Raw genomic sequence first — 17,239 nt, 5'->3', positions numbered from 1 at the left:
ATAATATCAACATCCATTAAATAAGAAATCATGTATTAAAGAAAATAAATTATTACTAATCATCAATTATAATCCTTTGATGAATAAATATAGTCAAAATAAATAAAGTTAAACTATTAGCAAAAGTAGTCAAACAAAGTTAAAAATAGATACAAGATAACTATAAATAAATAAAGTATACACTAATCATCAATTATAATCCACCAACAAACAAAAGTGATGAATAAATATAGCCAAAAGAAATGAAGTTAAACTATTAACAAAAGTAGTCAAACAAAAACAAAATAATAATTTTCACTCAACAAACAATAGATATCACTAATAGAGAGATATAATGGAGACAACAACAATAAAGTAAAAAAAATAATAGAAAAAAATCACAATAATTATATCTATCATAAAACAAAGTAGATCAAAACTATCATATCTTTTAAATAATCAAAAGCAAACATATATGACAATAGATATCACTAATAAAGAGATATAATGGAGACAATAATAATAAAGTAAAAAAAATAATAGAAACACATCACAATAATTATATCTATCATAAAACAAAGTAGATCTATAAACAAAACAAAAGTAAAATAACAATGAAAAAAATAAAAAAAACAAAGGAGAGATAGAGTTGTGTTACTTGTTAGTTTCTTATCGAATTTACCATCGCGATAACTATTTGTTGTTTCCCGAAGATGGATCCACCCCGGAGGTTATTGATTTAACACTATTGGACTTTGTTTTAACTTGCAAAATATAACGTCTAATATAAACTTAAACTAAAATTTTCGTCTTTTTAAAATGGGGAGGCCTCGAAAATCGACGGAAAGATTTTTTCATTGGTCATTTACAATTTGAACTATATATAAATTTGAAGTAATATTTGATATTATCACTTAAGGCTATACAACAACAACAACAACAACAACAACAACAAACAACAACACTTAAGGCTATCAAAACAGTAAATCCGACCAAAAATGTACCTCATGTTGTACCTAAAATTTGAAACTCTAAACGGCAAAACTGGACTTTATGTCCTTCATGAAAGTTGTATATATATGTCTTAAGCTTGCAAAAAGAAAAGAATCATCACAAAATTCATTTTGTACAAAAAGATATGATCAAAATACTAGCGGTTGTACATGCTGGAATTTTAAATAAAACATCTGGACAAAACTTGTCCTATGTTGCGTCCTATTTTTCGACCCAATAACAGCATATCTAGGCTCCAACATAAACATAAAAGTTGTAGGTACGTGTTTCATCTTTCCAAAACATATTTATTTACTAAAAACAAAGATCTATACAATGAAATACGTCAAAATTACTAACAGCTATGCAGTTTCAAAAAATTGAATTTGATTTACTTACCACAAAGGAGGAGTTGCTTTGTTCTAGATGAAAGGACAAGCTTTTTTGAGACTTTTTGAGGGAGAAAAAGAGAAAATAATGGAGAAAGTGGTGTATTTTTTAGAAAGAAAAAGAGAAGAGAATGGAGAGAGTGGTGTGTTTGTGAGGGAGGAAAAGAGAAGATAATAGAGAGAGTAGTATGTGTTAGTCTTCTTTTGAAAGAAGAAAAAAAAACAAGATTGTCTTCCTTTTTCTTTATGTAGGATTAGTCAAAAGGAGATGGATGATTGGAATCAATATTCTAAATTAATAACCAATGAAGTAAATAATAATATTATTTATATAATAATAACAATAATAAAATTTTAAATATTATACCAAATGTAAGGTCAAACATACAATAAATAAAAATTTAAAGAATACACATTTAATTAAATAGCAATCGAAAAATGGATTATAGGTCGGTCAAAATTGGATGTCAATACTAATTTACGAAATAATTAATTAAAATAAAATCTTTTTGAGATTATTTTTGAATAATGATAAAAGTAATAAATTATTATATATAACTATATATATCATTCAAAAATTATAAAATGACAAAGTTATTTTAAAGTATTTAAAATATTTTTTTTTGGATTTTTAAAAGATTAATTATTTCAAATTGTTTAAAATTGGAGAAGCTCGATGATTAATTTGCATTGTGGAGGATCGATGTCAACATGGATAAGAATCCTATTATTTACGAAACTAAGAATGCTTATTCATAAATTATAAAAAAAATGAGAAAACAAATTCATGAAAATGCTAAAAATAAGGATAATTATAAATAAATAAATAAATAAAACTAAAAAAATGTGCAAAAACAAATATTATATTTTGTGTTCTTTAACGATCAAGTAGCCTGAAGACGTTAATTTTGAGTACAGAGAGCCAAAATTGGGTGTCAACAACATCGGATGTGTATTATTAGGACAGATATGCATCATCGTTCGTGACATCACATTGCATTGCATATTATCCGTCATCATGAAATTGTGTGTATACCCATGTGTCCTGAGATTGATTATTTGAAGCTGATATGACTTATTTGAAGTTGATGATGAGTATTGATAAGCTATTTGTGATATGAACTGTGTAGCGTAGATTGATTTGATTTACTATGCAGATTATTGTTTGAGGAGATTCGGTTGGGATGAAAGGATTTTTAGTATCTACTGGATTTATCTAATTTTCTTAGTTTGCTTGTTAAGTATTGTGTTGTTTAGTACTCCTTCCTTGCTTCTACACTTGTATAAGTTCTGAGCTTGGACCGTGAGTATTCACTTATCTGATTATTTGAGGCTTCCGGGAGATTGAGAGAGGTAGCTATTGATATCCGGCGGACTCTCTTATTCTTGTATATTATGCTTTGCTCTATTTGAGAGCCAAAGACACTCAAGACTTATATTTTCATTTCAGTTCTGTTTTAGTGGCTTGTACATGTGACAACCAATTTTGGGGGTATTTAAAGTTTGAAAGACCTCCGCTTTTGTTTATTATGTACCTATTTAAACTATTTTGCTTAAATTTTCTGTAAATATTGGGGTTTAGGCTGACTTGTTTGGTGGAAAAGGACAGGTGCCATCATACCTGGATTTGGATCGTGACATTAAATCTAGAGTGTTTACCCCAAGCTTCATGGATTCAAATTTGCCTTTACTTCCTTATCATTGAATTTTGATTATTATCATTAAGATTGTAGATCTTCATTTATTTCTGATCCGTGATTGTTGTTCATACCTATTTGTTCATATGAACCCTATTTAGCATAAAATTGTTTGAAAAGCTTTTGCATCCTTATTTTCATGCATTGTTTTAAGACTCAAAGTAGGTTTTAAGTATTTAAACTATTCAGTTAAGAAGAGTTTTGGGGTAACACTAAGCGTTCCAAATGCATTATTTTCACAGTAAAAGCATGACTTAGTTTTAAAAAGTTTGCATAAGCAGTTTTAGAAAGAAGTTTCAGTCAGTTAGAGGAAAGTTCAATATGATTACAAAGAATTAATTTTGAGTATTAACTCAATACAGAGGTTAACATGAGCATTATTGCATATTTTGAGAGTAGGATAGGATCGTACCGTTGATACGGACAATTCCATACACAACCCCTGGTAAGGTCTTAGATATGGACCCATAAGTTTAGTTCTTCCTTTATTCTAACAATGTGGGAAAACGTTATATCATCACGAGGCTCATAGTGATGGTTGTCGGTTAGAGAAACTATTTAAGAAAACTTAAGTATACTATTTTAGTATTTAATATTAAATCCCATTCCTACCATGATCCTTCACTATATCATGACTCAATATTATGTTATCATTGATCAACATCCCAGGCACAAAGGCAGCTTGACTCTTGTCAACCAAAATATTCATAACTATTTGTAGTCTATAGTGAGAGTTTTTTAAATGATTTTGTACGCGACTGAGCAACAAGATAAGACCTAAACTCTTTCACAGAGGCGGGGTTATGAACTTTGGGTATCAAAGTAACCAAGATGCAGTTAATAGGTTTATAGAGAATACCTGTCTCAAAGAACTATATGATTGTATTTGAAATCTTTTGTCCAATCAATGGATAAGACTTTTTGAAAAAAATAAGTGTTAAATTCATCTATATCGGGAGATTTAGAATCTTTCATTTTATTGAATGCATGAAAAACATCATCCTGGGAGATTGGTTGGATTTTGGTTAGCGCATTGCCCATGGAGAAAAATTGAGGGTTACCTGCTGGTAGCTGGCTAGTTGTAGAGCCAAGTATGAAATATTCAGTTATTTTTACTTCCACCTCTTCTGCATTTTCTGTCCAGTCTCCACTAAAGAGTTTAAGTTTCTTAATTTGACAATAAGCTATCCTATTCATCAAGTTGGGAAAAAGAATAGGCAGAGTTAGAGTCACCAAGATATAGTCATTTGATCCTTGATTTTTATTGATATATGTTTTCTTGTGTCAAAGTCCATTTTTCAAGATCCTATTTTAACTCCCTATCAGCCTTAAATAGATTGTTTTTTTGTCTGATATCTCTTATTTGCTCCTAAAGGATAGAAATTTGTTGTCTAGTAGTTTGGATATGTAGTTCAATATTGGAGAATTCTCTTGTTTGCAATGACTTTATTTCTCCCTTTATCTTTTTCAGTTTGGTCCATACTTATTGTATATTATTACCTAGCACATAATGGTTCCATCCTCTTTGTACTCTAGTTAGAAAGGATTGGTAATGAAATACGTGATTCATGAATTTAAATGGTCGAGGCCTATTTACGATTTGTTCTGCAAAGTTGATGACACGTGGGGAATGATCAGACCATCCTGGGTATTTGACTTCAACTTCCAACTAGCTCATAGTAATCATCTATGTACAGTTAGCAAGGGCTTTATCAACGCTACTGAACACATGACCATTCGTCCATGTGAAATCTTTCCCTACTATTTTCAATTCACATAGACCAATGTTCTCCAAGAATTTCTTAAATTCTCTTATTTTATTTTCCTTTACAGCATTACCATTGGATTTATCATTGAGATGCAACACATCATTGAAGTGACCATGGTGAGCCACGTTCCAGTGACGCCTGCAATGATATTTTGTAGTTGGCTCCATAGGCTTTTTTTAGTTTCCCCCAATTGTCACCCATAAACAATCATAAATCAGAACTCCATCAACATAGAACACTTTTGATATGTCCATGCATGGTCTAATCAGTCATAGACAATAATGTGTACTCAATTTTACTCCTATCCCAGAGAAATCATAGCCTCCCTTTAGGGAGTTGAGAGTAGTTAGCATGACAGTCCCAATGGTTGGTGACTTTGTTGATAATTTTCAAACCATTTCCCTCCTTCACTCTATTCTCCAATACAACGATAAGACTAATATTATTTTCTGTTAAAAAAACTTTAATCTCTTTGTGTTTATACACTTTATTCACTCCTCTAACATTCCAAGTGACAACTTTCATTAGATAGGCATTTGATCAGGTGGGACTTCTTCTGGCATAGTGGACCTATCTTTCCCTTTTTAAACTAGGTGTTTCGTAGCAATAAGGGGGTTGAAACCATTCTATATCCTAACCAAAGCAGATTGAGGACTGATAGTTACTTTGGATACAAATTTATGTTTAACATTCTGTCAATAATCAACTTTTGGGACTGGTGGAGAATCTCCTACATTTGTCGCACTTGGTGGATCTTCATGGGACATGCCAGTTCCTGCCCCAGGTTCATTTGTTTCTGGTCTTACCAGACGCTTTTTTACCAATTTCTTTGGTTGTACAGGCTAAGGCACTTTCAAATTGCACTCATTCAGTCTATTTTCTACATTTTTTGTGGTTTTGAAGAAGCTTTTGCTTGTATGGAATCCTATTACAACCATATCCTACTTGCAAGCAGACATTACAATCGTTAGGGATCTAATCATGCCACACTCCTGATCAAACACTTTACCAAATGGATCTTTCATCTTCACAACTTGTGGCAAAAGCCCTGTGACATCCATATCAATGAAAATCCGAGCATACGAGATCCTCTCTACTCTTGTAGTACATGCATCAACATTAATGGGATTGCCCAATCCACTGCTTATCCTACTAAGCAAATCCTCCCTCCAAAAATTAAGAGGTAGATTGGGAAATTTTAACCATAGAGGTACCATCCTAAAAACCTCTTCGTCAAAATTAAAATCATATTCCTAAGATTTGATAATTAGCGGCTTGTTCCTGACTACATGTGGACCAGAATAGAGAGCTTTATCCCTGTTTTCTAGGCTACTGAACCTTACGACTAAGCAGTATTTATTATGGTAATAGATCTATGATTTAGCTATATAGTTCCATTGAACAATGATAAACCTCTCAAGAGCACCTATGGAGGGGGATTCCCCAACCACTTAAAGTATCAAAGCCATTTTCCATTGCTTAGTTTCCTTTTAAACTTCATATGGATAGTTGCACAACCTTAACTCCCAGAATAATAGCGAGAGCACTAAACTTGAGATTCCTACCTCTAGGAGCTAATGTCTTGCCTTCAAACAGATTAGACCAATTCTACTTCGAAGTTTCTTGCTCTTGAGGATACAAGCAGCCTTTTCCTTTAACTAATATATTATGCTTCTCTGTATTGGTTTTCTCTGGTACCTCCACACTTGACTTGGAATGGTTTCCCTGCACTTCATTCCTCAGTGACGTGTTCCCCTTCTCTCCACTAAGCGTGGTGCACGTATGCCTGGATAGAGGAGTACTCGAAGCTCCACTACTGGGAGCAATTGGAGTTGTTGGTCGGGTCTCCTAGATAAGTCATCTTCTACTGGTAACTGTACAAGGGGCATGAGTACTGGCTTGTTGATCCTCACCTCCAGGAGTTAAATCATTTCCCTAATCTTCTTCCTCTTTCCCCTGCCCATGCCGGCGAAGACGCATGGTAGAAATCACACTAACGTGCGCCGGAATTCCAGATTGGATAGGCTTTTGTTAGTATTGCTTCATGTACATCAATTTAAATTTTTAAAAAGTATTATTATAATTATTCAAAAGATTAAAACCTATGATTCATTTTTGACTTTAGGACTAAAGTATCTCGCCCCTGTCTAGTCTTACAGACAACAAATAAAACTGAGGGATAATGTATTTAGAGGCTTACCAGTTTACTATTATATAGATCATAAATATTAAAAAAAAACTCCATTAATAGACACCAAAATAGAAAACTCAAAAAATATTCCCAAGTGATCTCTTCACTTGCATACTCAAATTGTTTTAAACCACATATTTCGTAAAGGAAGAAAACAAATTGAAGTATCTTTCTTCCATCATCTATTTTCCATCCTAACTCATAAGAGATTCAGGTAGCCTCATTACCAATTAATTGGCGATGAATGACGATATTGAGCTCTCCGGAGCTCATTATACCTCTGATGATCGAAATTATGAACTTTCATGAGTTGTTTTTCTTTCGTACTAAAACGTGGTCAGAAGAAACTTTGGAAAGAAGGCTCTTTGGATGTCTTAAGGAAGAAAAAAAAATACTTAGCCATGAAATATGTTGAGGTGATGTAGAAAAAAATTGGTTCCATAACATCCCATGTTAGGTCCCAAAAAGCGAACCTCATGAAAGTTGTTGTCTAAGAGCCCGTTTGGATGGGCTTATAAGTTGGTTTGACCAACTTATAAGCCCTTTTTAGCTTATTGCTGTATTTGTCTAATGCTAACTTTAAGTCATAAAGTTTTTAAAATCAGCCAAAAATAAAAAGTTAGGATTCCTAACTTTTTTTTTCTAAGTGCTTAAAACCATTTTCTTTGATCATGGAAATTATTTTTATATCACTTATATTATAACTAAATTTCCAAACTACCCTTTTTATTCTTTTAACCCTAAAATTCACATTATTTTCCTCATTTCTTCGGCATAAGCACTTTTATTCTAACACTCAACTATTTATTTATAAAAATAACTTTCAGCACTTCAAAGTTCTAAAAGCACTTCAGACGTAAAAATTACTATTTTTAAGTCCATCCAAACGGGCTCTAAATTACAAAACAGCCAAGTCCAAACCACATTTCCTTACGTACTAATAATTCTGCTTTCTTGTCAATTGCCTTTTTTTGTTCTTCCATTTGTTGAACCTCATTCATTGTTTCTTTGTTATGATTTGGATGCATTGGCATTAGTTCTGGCATGGTGCGGACCAATATAACCAGAGAGACAGATTCAAGATTTGAAGTTTTAATTTTTATAGTTATCTCAAATTAATCTATAATAATAATTGAGATCACAAGCAAATATTTATAAATATCTAGTGAATGTTTTAGTATATAGATACAGTTTGTGCAAAAGCATTGAGTGTAGAATTCTCAACAAAAGAATGAGAGAAATCAAGGATTGTATTGATGATCGAATAATCGAGTACAAACTCCTTTATATAGGAGAGAGTTGTAGAGTCCTAATATGTGATGCATGCCAATTCAGTTGCAGTGGAGGCTAGTGCTCTATACTTATCTTCAACACTTGATCTTGCTATTGTGGTCTGTTTCTTGAAAGTCCAAGAAATACAATTTGCACCTAGGTAGATGCTATAGCATGTAGTTGATCTCTTCGTAGTGGTACAATCTCCCCAATCAGCATCAGAATAGCCATACAACCTGCAAGGTGATTGTGAAATAATTCAGAGTCCAAAGTGTAGAGTACCTTTGATTTACCTTAGAATCCTTTGCATAAACTAACTAGCTAGATCCACTGTATGAGTGATATCAGGTCTTGTTAGTATCAAATACTAAATACTTCCTACTGTCATTCTGTATAGAGAGGCATCTACAAGACTTCCCACAACTTTATGTAAACCATGTTTTTGAGCCAAGGGAGTAGCTACATCCTTTGACACAGTCATATCAGTCATGTCTAGTAACTCAGCAACATACTTACTCCGACTCAAGTGAATTCCTCCTACAAAATACCTGACCTCTACTTCTAGAACAAAGTGTAAATGACTAAGATCTTTCATAACAAGATCCTTTCTAAGTTGTAGAACCAAATATGAGACATGTGATGGATTACTTCATATTGCAATAATACCATCTACATATAACAAGAGGAATATCGTACCCTTGTGAGTTTGAAAAGTAAACCAGGAAGGATCGGCCTCACTACAATGGAACCCAAGATATAGTAGATGCATGCTAAACCTGTCAAGCCAGGCTCTTGGGGCCTGTTTATGATCATACAGTGCCTTTTTCAATAGACAAACATGCTAAGGATACCTTGGATCAACAAAACTAGAATGCTGACTCATGTATACCTTTTCTGGCAAGAGACCATGGAGAAATGCATTTTTGACATCTAATTGCCTGACCCCTCTCTTAGAGCCGACAATAATGGATAGAAACACCCTAATAATTGTGGCCTTAACCACAAGGCTAAATGTTTCTTCAAAATATATCCTTCAAGTTATGAGAAATCCCTGGAAACAAGCCTATCTTTGTATCCATCTACAATTCCATTGCCTTTAACTTGGTTTTGAACACCTTTTAGAACCAACTAAGTTTATACCAGTAGATTTAGGCACCAATATCCATGTCTATTTGTTATGCAAAGAACTGTTTTCATCCTATATAGTTGTACGCCAATGAGGGGACTTTAGTACTTCTTTAACAGTCTTTGGTTCCCTCAAAAATTCTTTTTTGTTGTTAGTAACAAGTGATAGATAATGTTCTTTTGCCTTGCATCTGGTGATCATATGACGCCCTTATAGTGTAGAAGGTGGATCAACTGAGTTAGTTGGATACATGATGGTATCTCTAGATAGTTGATTCTTAGTCATATTCCATTTTAAAAGGTCAATTTCTAAATATATCCCTGGCCTTGGTGGACATTACATAGGTACAGGTTTAGAAGGTGGTGGACCAGTCAACCTGTACCATACTACCATCATCTGATCCTATATCTGAGATGTCAAAAGCTTGCGTATTTGGATCAACCTACACTTTCCCTGAACCAAGATCAGTTTATGCCTGCACTTTAGAAAAAATTCAACAAAAATAGCTAGATGAGGTGAGACATTAATGTTAGTCTAGGGTTGTCTTGGAGACATAAAAGGTAATGTGTTTGTATCAAAGATAACGTGTCTGGACACATACACCCTCTTTGTTGAAGGATGATAACATATGTAACCTTTATGCAAACTGTTGTATCCTATGAACATACAAAGGTAAGTCTTTGGACTTAACTTGTTATTGCCCTTGATATATGGAAAACACCTACAATCAAACACCTTTAAGCTGTTGTAATCAGGTTGCTCACCATGTAACTTGAAAAATGAAGTTACCATCTTTAATACTAAGGAGGGCAGCCTATTAATGAGGAAAACTACAGTGAGAAAAACCTCAATCCATAGAAACAAAGGAATATTAGCATGAAGTAGAAGAGTTAAACCAGTTTCAACAATATGCATATGTTTTCTTTTTGAAATTTCATTTTGTTCAAGTGTGTTGGGACATAACATATGCCTAACAATGCCACAATCTTCCGAATGTTTAATGAAGTCTGATTTGAGAAATTCACCACCTCTATCACACTAGAATATCTTAATCCCTTTAGAAAACCGCTTTTCCACCATTTTCTGAAATGTTACAAACACTTCAAAAAATTCAGACTTCTTTTTAGTGAATAAATTCAAGTATACCTTATGTGGTCATCTACAAATATTATATAATATGCTGAGAAGATTCAACAGGAGAAGGTCCCCACAGATTACAATGTATTCTCAGTAATGGTTCCTTCTCAATTTTATTCCTCAAACCAAATAGAAGTTTACACCTTTTTCCCAACTGACAACTAGAACATATAACATGACTTTTATTCTTACTACTAACATTTATCCAACTATTGCTACTCAAAACATTTAAATACTTCAAACTATGGTGTCCTAATCTAGCATGCCACATGTTACCTGATATGTTCCAATAACCTGTATTAGTCAAGGCATGAAGGTTGTTGTCTTCCACAACATATTATCCACTTCGCTTAGCTCTCTTCACCAGTAGTGTCATTATTTTCTTGTCCTTTACAACAAAATTAGTTTCACTAAATTCAAGAGTGCAACAATTATCCTTTGCAATCTTACTAACTGAGAGTAGATTCTTAGTAATCATAAAAACTACAAGAACCTCCTGCAATTTCAAACCTGATTTAGTTATATACCCAACATGTGTTATGTCTAATTGTGATGTATTCCCAATAATGATTTTAGCAGATCCATTGTATTTCTTACGATCATTCAAAATACCTAAGTTATTTTTTATATGACTACTGGATCCTGAGTCCACATACAAGGTGTCATCAGTGGCAGATGCATTCTACAAATTGACACCAGCCAATGTCTGTTGTAGTTCATCAGCATATAGGTACAAGTAGTTCCACCTATAAAAATACTTAAGAGCAATATGGTTATTCGTACCATAGATTTGACAAGGCTCAATACTATTCCTTTCCTTTTTCTAAGAACCTGTTCCAGATGGGTTGTTCTGAGAATCTATTCCTTGTCTAGATGGCTTAAAGCCTCTTCCTCTGAAGTTGAAGTTGTTATTTTCTCTTCTCCTAGAGTAGTTTCTTCTTCCCCTGTCCCCTTTAAGAAGAGAAAGCCATGTTATAGTTCTGCTATTGTACCTATTCTTCATCCTCCCTCATATCAAAACCCCTGAGAGCATTAACAAATTGATTAAGGGTAGGATATAGTGCCTTATCTAGCATGATAGTCCTGAAGGTCTTGTAATTAAGACCTAAACCTCTAGAAAAGTTGATAACCTTGCTATCTTCATCCACAGGTTTTTGAATGGCTGCAAGGCCATCACATATTCCTTTGAATTCCTTAATGTATTCATCAATATTTTCAGTTCCTAGCTTAACACTTTGTAGTTGTTGTTTAAGCTGAAACTCCTTATCTTTTGTTGCTTGAAGATGTTCTTCTTCTAAGCATTCCCACATCTCCTTGGTAGTTATGCAACCCACAATCAGGTACATGTGTTCTTCTGTCAAGGTGCCTGAGATCCAATTCCTTAGCAACACATCTTTCTCCTCCCAGTCGTTAATGCTACCATTGTCTTCTGCTTCCTTCTCAACAGCTACAACTTTCTCAACATCTTTCCAGTGGAATAGCTACTCTTAGTTGCTTTATTACCTGAATCGACGGCATTATTTGTGTCCTCTATATGAGATAGTTTGTTGCCTTAAGTTTAATGGAATATGAGGCAATGAAGTGATGAAGAGAGGGGGTAGACAGTGTATTGGTGGAGGTAGCCATTACAATTTGGACGTGAGATTTTGGTTTAGATTCAATACTTTAAATAGCATAAAAGTTTAAAGCTCTGATATCATGTAGAATTCTCAAGAAAAGAATGAGAGAAATTCAGGATTATATTGATGATTGAATAATTGAGTACAAGCTCCTTTATATAGGAGATAATTATAGAGTCTTAGACTAGCTAAACTTAGAGTTGCACTACAATACAAATACAATTACAAATATAGAGATTAATTACAACTATTGCACGTACAAAGCAGTAGACTAGTCCTAATCTGACTCTAACTCGTCTAATAGTGAGCCCTACTATAACTCAACTCCTTAACAGTCTTTGACAATTTTTAGGACTCCTATCAGTTGGACCATCTTGTTCAACCTGATCATTAGCTTCATCTTGATCTTTATATTCAACATTGAGTTTCCGTGAACGTACGACTTATGCTCTAGATAGGCTCCTGCTCAAAAGTTTCCAATTTTTATTTCAAAATTATGTTATATTGTCCCCAATTTAATTGTCTTTCTTAGTTTAACTTGACACCAAGTTTTAAAAAGTAAAGAAGCCTTTTAAATTTTGTGATCTTAAATATATCATATGAGATGTTGAAATTAAAGAATTGTCAAATTAGAAAAGATCCATGTTTGAGTTTGTTTTTGGTTTCCCAAGGTTTCGGATAGAATCCTACCATGGGAAGGTTGAGTTCTTTATAAGCTGGATGTCGTCTGATTTTCCAATCCTCCTCCAGAATTGGTTTACTTTTTTACAGTATATAAAGATGTGTTCGACGGTTTCTGGCATGTTACATAGGTAGCAGTTAGGGTTAATATTTATTCCTATCGAATTCACGTAGTGGCGGGAAGGTAGTCTATTGGACAGACTCATTTCCCTTTTATTTATGGAATATATGGATAACCAGGAGTGATCACTATCACAACAAGAGGAATAACCCTATATTGCTTACCCTGCCATTAGTAAAAGCGATCGAATTCTTAGCACTTAGCAGGAAGACCAAAAGAAAGAAATCTCCCTCCCCCATCTACAGAAAATGGAACCCTCCAAAAAATGGTTACAAACTAAATATGGATGGTTCATCGTTTGGAAATCCGAGATATGGAGGAATAGGAAGCGTGATCAGGGACTCTAAAGGTAATTGGATAAGGGGCTACATGGGTAGTTACTATCACATCACAAATACAAGAGCTGAACCAATAGCTCTTCTCTATGGCTTAAGAATAGCAGCAAGGGAACATTTAATACCCCTAAATGTTGAACTTGACTCAAAGACCATTATAGACATAATCTCAGCAGACCATCCTGTATATACTAATATAATCCTTGAGTGCAGGGAGCTAATGCAGCAGCTGGGCAACCCTCAAATTCAGCATAGTTATCGCGAAGGAAATCAAATAGCAGATGCTTTAGTTAAGGAAGGAGCTCGATTTAGACGTTTTGGTGCTGTAACGGAATGGCCAGTTCCACTCTTGTTTGTGACCCATGCAACGGATATAGACAGAGAAGAAACTACTTTGTAAGGCAAAATAAGCATCCCCCTAATCCTAGGCATAGATACACTAATACTACCACTACTACTACTAATATCTTTCGTAACTAGTGCTCCTCCGAACTGAACTTGCAGCAATGCTGCCATGATACCATGTACTAATGCATATTATTAATTAATATAATATCCTCTATTTAGCAAAAAAAAAAACCAAAATGAATTTAACTTATTATCTATCTGGAAACCAAATTGCATTTTCTATCTTAATAACTCCATTCTCCCTTGCTCATAAATAAAGAACTACTCTCAATGATTTCATGTTTCTCCTTTTGTTATTTTTAGAGATAATATATTAACTTCATTCCAATTTATATGACATAGTTTGAATACCGTGAGGTTATGTAATATTTAGTTTGAATACCGCGAGGTTACATAATATTTAATAAAATATGAAGATGTTAAAATAGGGTTTTTGGGGTCTTTGAAAACAGTCCAACTGATCCATTCCTCACAGAAGTCACCATCTAAATTTAGATATCTGGAGTGACTTTGTGTCACTTTCCTGTCAATACATGAAAACTCTATCAGTTTTTGAAACTTATAAACAAACAATAAATTAAACTACTACGTACGTAAAACAAAAACATTTTATAAAATGACCATCTAATATACATAGATAATTCATTGCATTAAATCATTATCTAAGTATCAAATAGAAGAAACGTCTATTCCCTCCGCTCCACTTTAATTGTTGCTTTAGCTCTTTTTATACAAATTAAGAAAAATAATACATACAAGGCATAATATACTAAGTTATTCCTATTTATTAGATATTTTTTAAGAAATGGGCACATTATTAAGACAAACTACTCCCTTCATTTGAAAAACATTATCTTAGTTACTATTTAAATAGTCAAAAGATATTTTCTTTGAGCCAAGGCTACTGTTAAAGTGGGACGGAAATATAACAAAATTAAGAAGATAAATTAAACCAACCCGACCAGGCCGGAGAAAAACAATGTTTCCCAAAACAATAACATCTCCCGCTTCATCAAGCTTCTTAGCAAACTCCAAGCCTTGATCATCATCCGAAAATGTTTCCTTACAAATTAATTTCAATAAATTCAGAGAACAAAATCTAGCTCTTTTCGATTTTCCTTAGCCTAAATTTCAACATCTCAAGTTGTGACAACTTTAAAATCTTTCCCGCATCCACCATGGACTCCATGTCTGATCGGTGTAGGGCCCACCGATCCAAGAGTGGTCCATTAATTAATCTCATCCTATCTCTTATAATTACGTCCATCCCATGTAATTTCTGGCAGAGTTTTTCTCCCGTGGGTAGTGACCCTCGGATATCCGGAGGGGATGGCAGTGACTGGTGAAGGAATCGACGGGGATCCGAGGTGGTTATTTTATCAGGATGAGAAGAATAAACCAGGGATTTAGCCTCCACGATGGTTCAAGAAGCAATACGACATGTTGTTAGAGATGGAGCACTAAATTTGTATGCACTAAAATTATGCAGTGGTAGTGTTTTCTTGAAATCATTGATATATAGGGATTGTAATAAATTGGCTTTGTGTCATAATATAATAAAAGATTAAGAACCTTGTGTGATGGGAGAAACGTAGTGAACTCCATAAATATAGGTCTAGGTTCATAATGATAATCAAGGGTATTTTAGGATAATTGGACAAGATTGTCGTAAAGGGATAAAATTGGTGACGACATACAGATTTAAGAAAATTATGGTAACGTTTTGTCAACCAGATCGTGTCGCCACATATATCATATCCGATGTGGCAAAGAGTTGGAGGCTTTGCTAATGCTAGCTGTTGGTTTATTTTTTCAGTTATAATTTGACATGTTTTAACATATCTTCTGTTTTACTTTTCAAAGGGAGTATTGACTTGTATGAGCCAACCACAAGTCAAGAGACTAAATCGATTTATAATACTTTATAACATAGGAATAGATCTACAATATGAGAGTACAAGAAGCTACACTCAAATAACTACTAATGACGTTGCAACATTTGATCAGGTCCCTTGCTGCGTATGCGAGTAGTTCTTCCTTGAAAATGACTTTTGCTTTGAATATTCTTGATTGTAAAAATTAGATTGTTTTATGTCAACATGTCCAGTTTATTAGAGAGGCAAAATAACCTAGTATCATTACCATTGGTCGAGGGATGTTGTCCTTTTTGTGCCTCTGCTGCAACAACGTTGCAACACTCAATCAGGTCCCTTTCTGCGTATGAGAGTAGTTCTTCCTTGAAAATGACTTTTGCTTTGAATATTCTTGATTGCAAAAATTAGATTGTTTAATGTCAACATGTCCAGTTTATTAAAGAGACAAAATAACCTAGTATCATTACCATTGATCGAGGGATGTTGTCCTTTTTGTGCCTCTGCTGTAATGCCCACCTACCACTGCAGTTTCTGCAGTTTTACAGTTGCAGACCATTGACTTGTCCTATAATAAGAAAGCTCTAAGGACCTAGTCCTTTTACTCGGTCCCTTTACTCTATAGTTTGTTAATTCATCAAAATCCAAAATACAATATTGTTTTTCTTTTTTATGATGACAAACTATTCCCCCTATCTCTCATATCTTCTATTAATAATATTCCCCCTATCAATATGTTTCCCCTTGTCACAAGGACCAAATCTCTTGATCTAAACTGGCTTACATGTTATCAATACATCTTTCCCCTTTTGACATCATAAAAAAATAGCAGTAAACAAGCAAGAAAACATGAATTTCGTGAAAGTTCATAGCCACTAGGCAACACAAACACGAATAAACAGGCAAAAAGAAAGAGATGAGAAGCATAGTGGATACAAGACATGTTCATTCATAATTCAAAAAGATGTACATCACAAACACTGCAAAACAAAATATAGAAGAGAACCATAACAAGCATTGCCAACTAGGGACAAAAGATAAACTAAGGTAGGGAGGAAGACAAAGACACAATAGAACTTAGGAAGAGGGAGGCTGAGGAGTTAGGGATTAAAGGACCAAGGTAATTCGCTCATTTTTAGTCGCATGAGTATTTTGCAATTATTTGGTTAGGTCCTTCACTTCACCAGTGAGACTTTTATTTTCAGCAATTAAGGCATCTATTTGTGTCTTCAATTCAACATTTGCCTTACGAAGAGTTTCATCGGTACCAGGTCCCTGAATCATGCCTTGTTGTAAAGTGCCATTCAATAGAGCTATCTCGGCATCGCTCTGTGCTATAGCCATTGTCAACTTTACCATATCCCCATTCAAATTCCCTTGTTGTTTGAGAAAGTCTGACACTTGAGACTTTACCTTATTTTGGTCCATCCTTCAATACACCCACATTCAATGAGAAGGATTGCTTCACTTTCCCTGCTATTCCTTTGCCAAGTTTGATCTTATAGTAGGCAAACACTCTATTTAGTATATAGCCATATGCTAACTCGTGTCGTCCGTCTTTGACAACAATGATTTTGAAAGTTTTCTCAAGCATGAGTCTAAAAAGAATTATTGCTTCGAGTTTTCTCAAAGCTTCTATTAGGAAAACGTC

The 17,239-nt window shown here is 34.0% G+C and overlaps 1 pseudogene; it reads right to left on the bottom strand.

Moving 5' to 3' along the window:
- Positions 1-5,522: 5,522 nt before the first annotated feature.
- Positions 5,523-16,932, bottom strand: LOC129894832 (calcium uniporter protein 3, mitochondrial-like; annotated as a pseudogene).
- Positions 16,933-17,239: the final 307 nt, after the last annotated feature.

Source organism: Solanum dulcamara, chromosome 7, assembly GCF_947179165.1.
Source record: "Solanum dulcamara chromosome 7, daSolDulc1.2, whole genome shotgun sequence".
Classification (NCBI taxonomy): domain Eukaryota; kingdom Viridiplantae; phylum Streptophyta; class Magnoliopsida; order Solanales; family Solanaceae; genus Solanum; species Solanum dulcamara.
The sequence above is the reverse complement of the archived record's forward strand: the minus strand, read 5'-3'. Positions and strand labels throughout refer to the sequence as shown.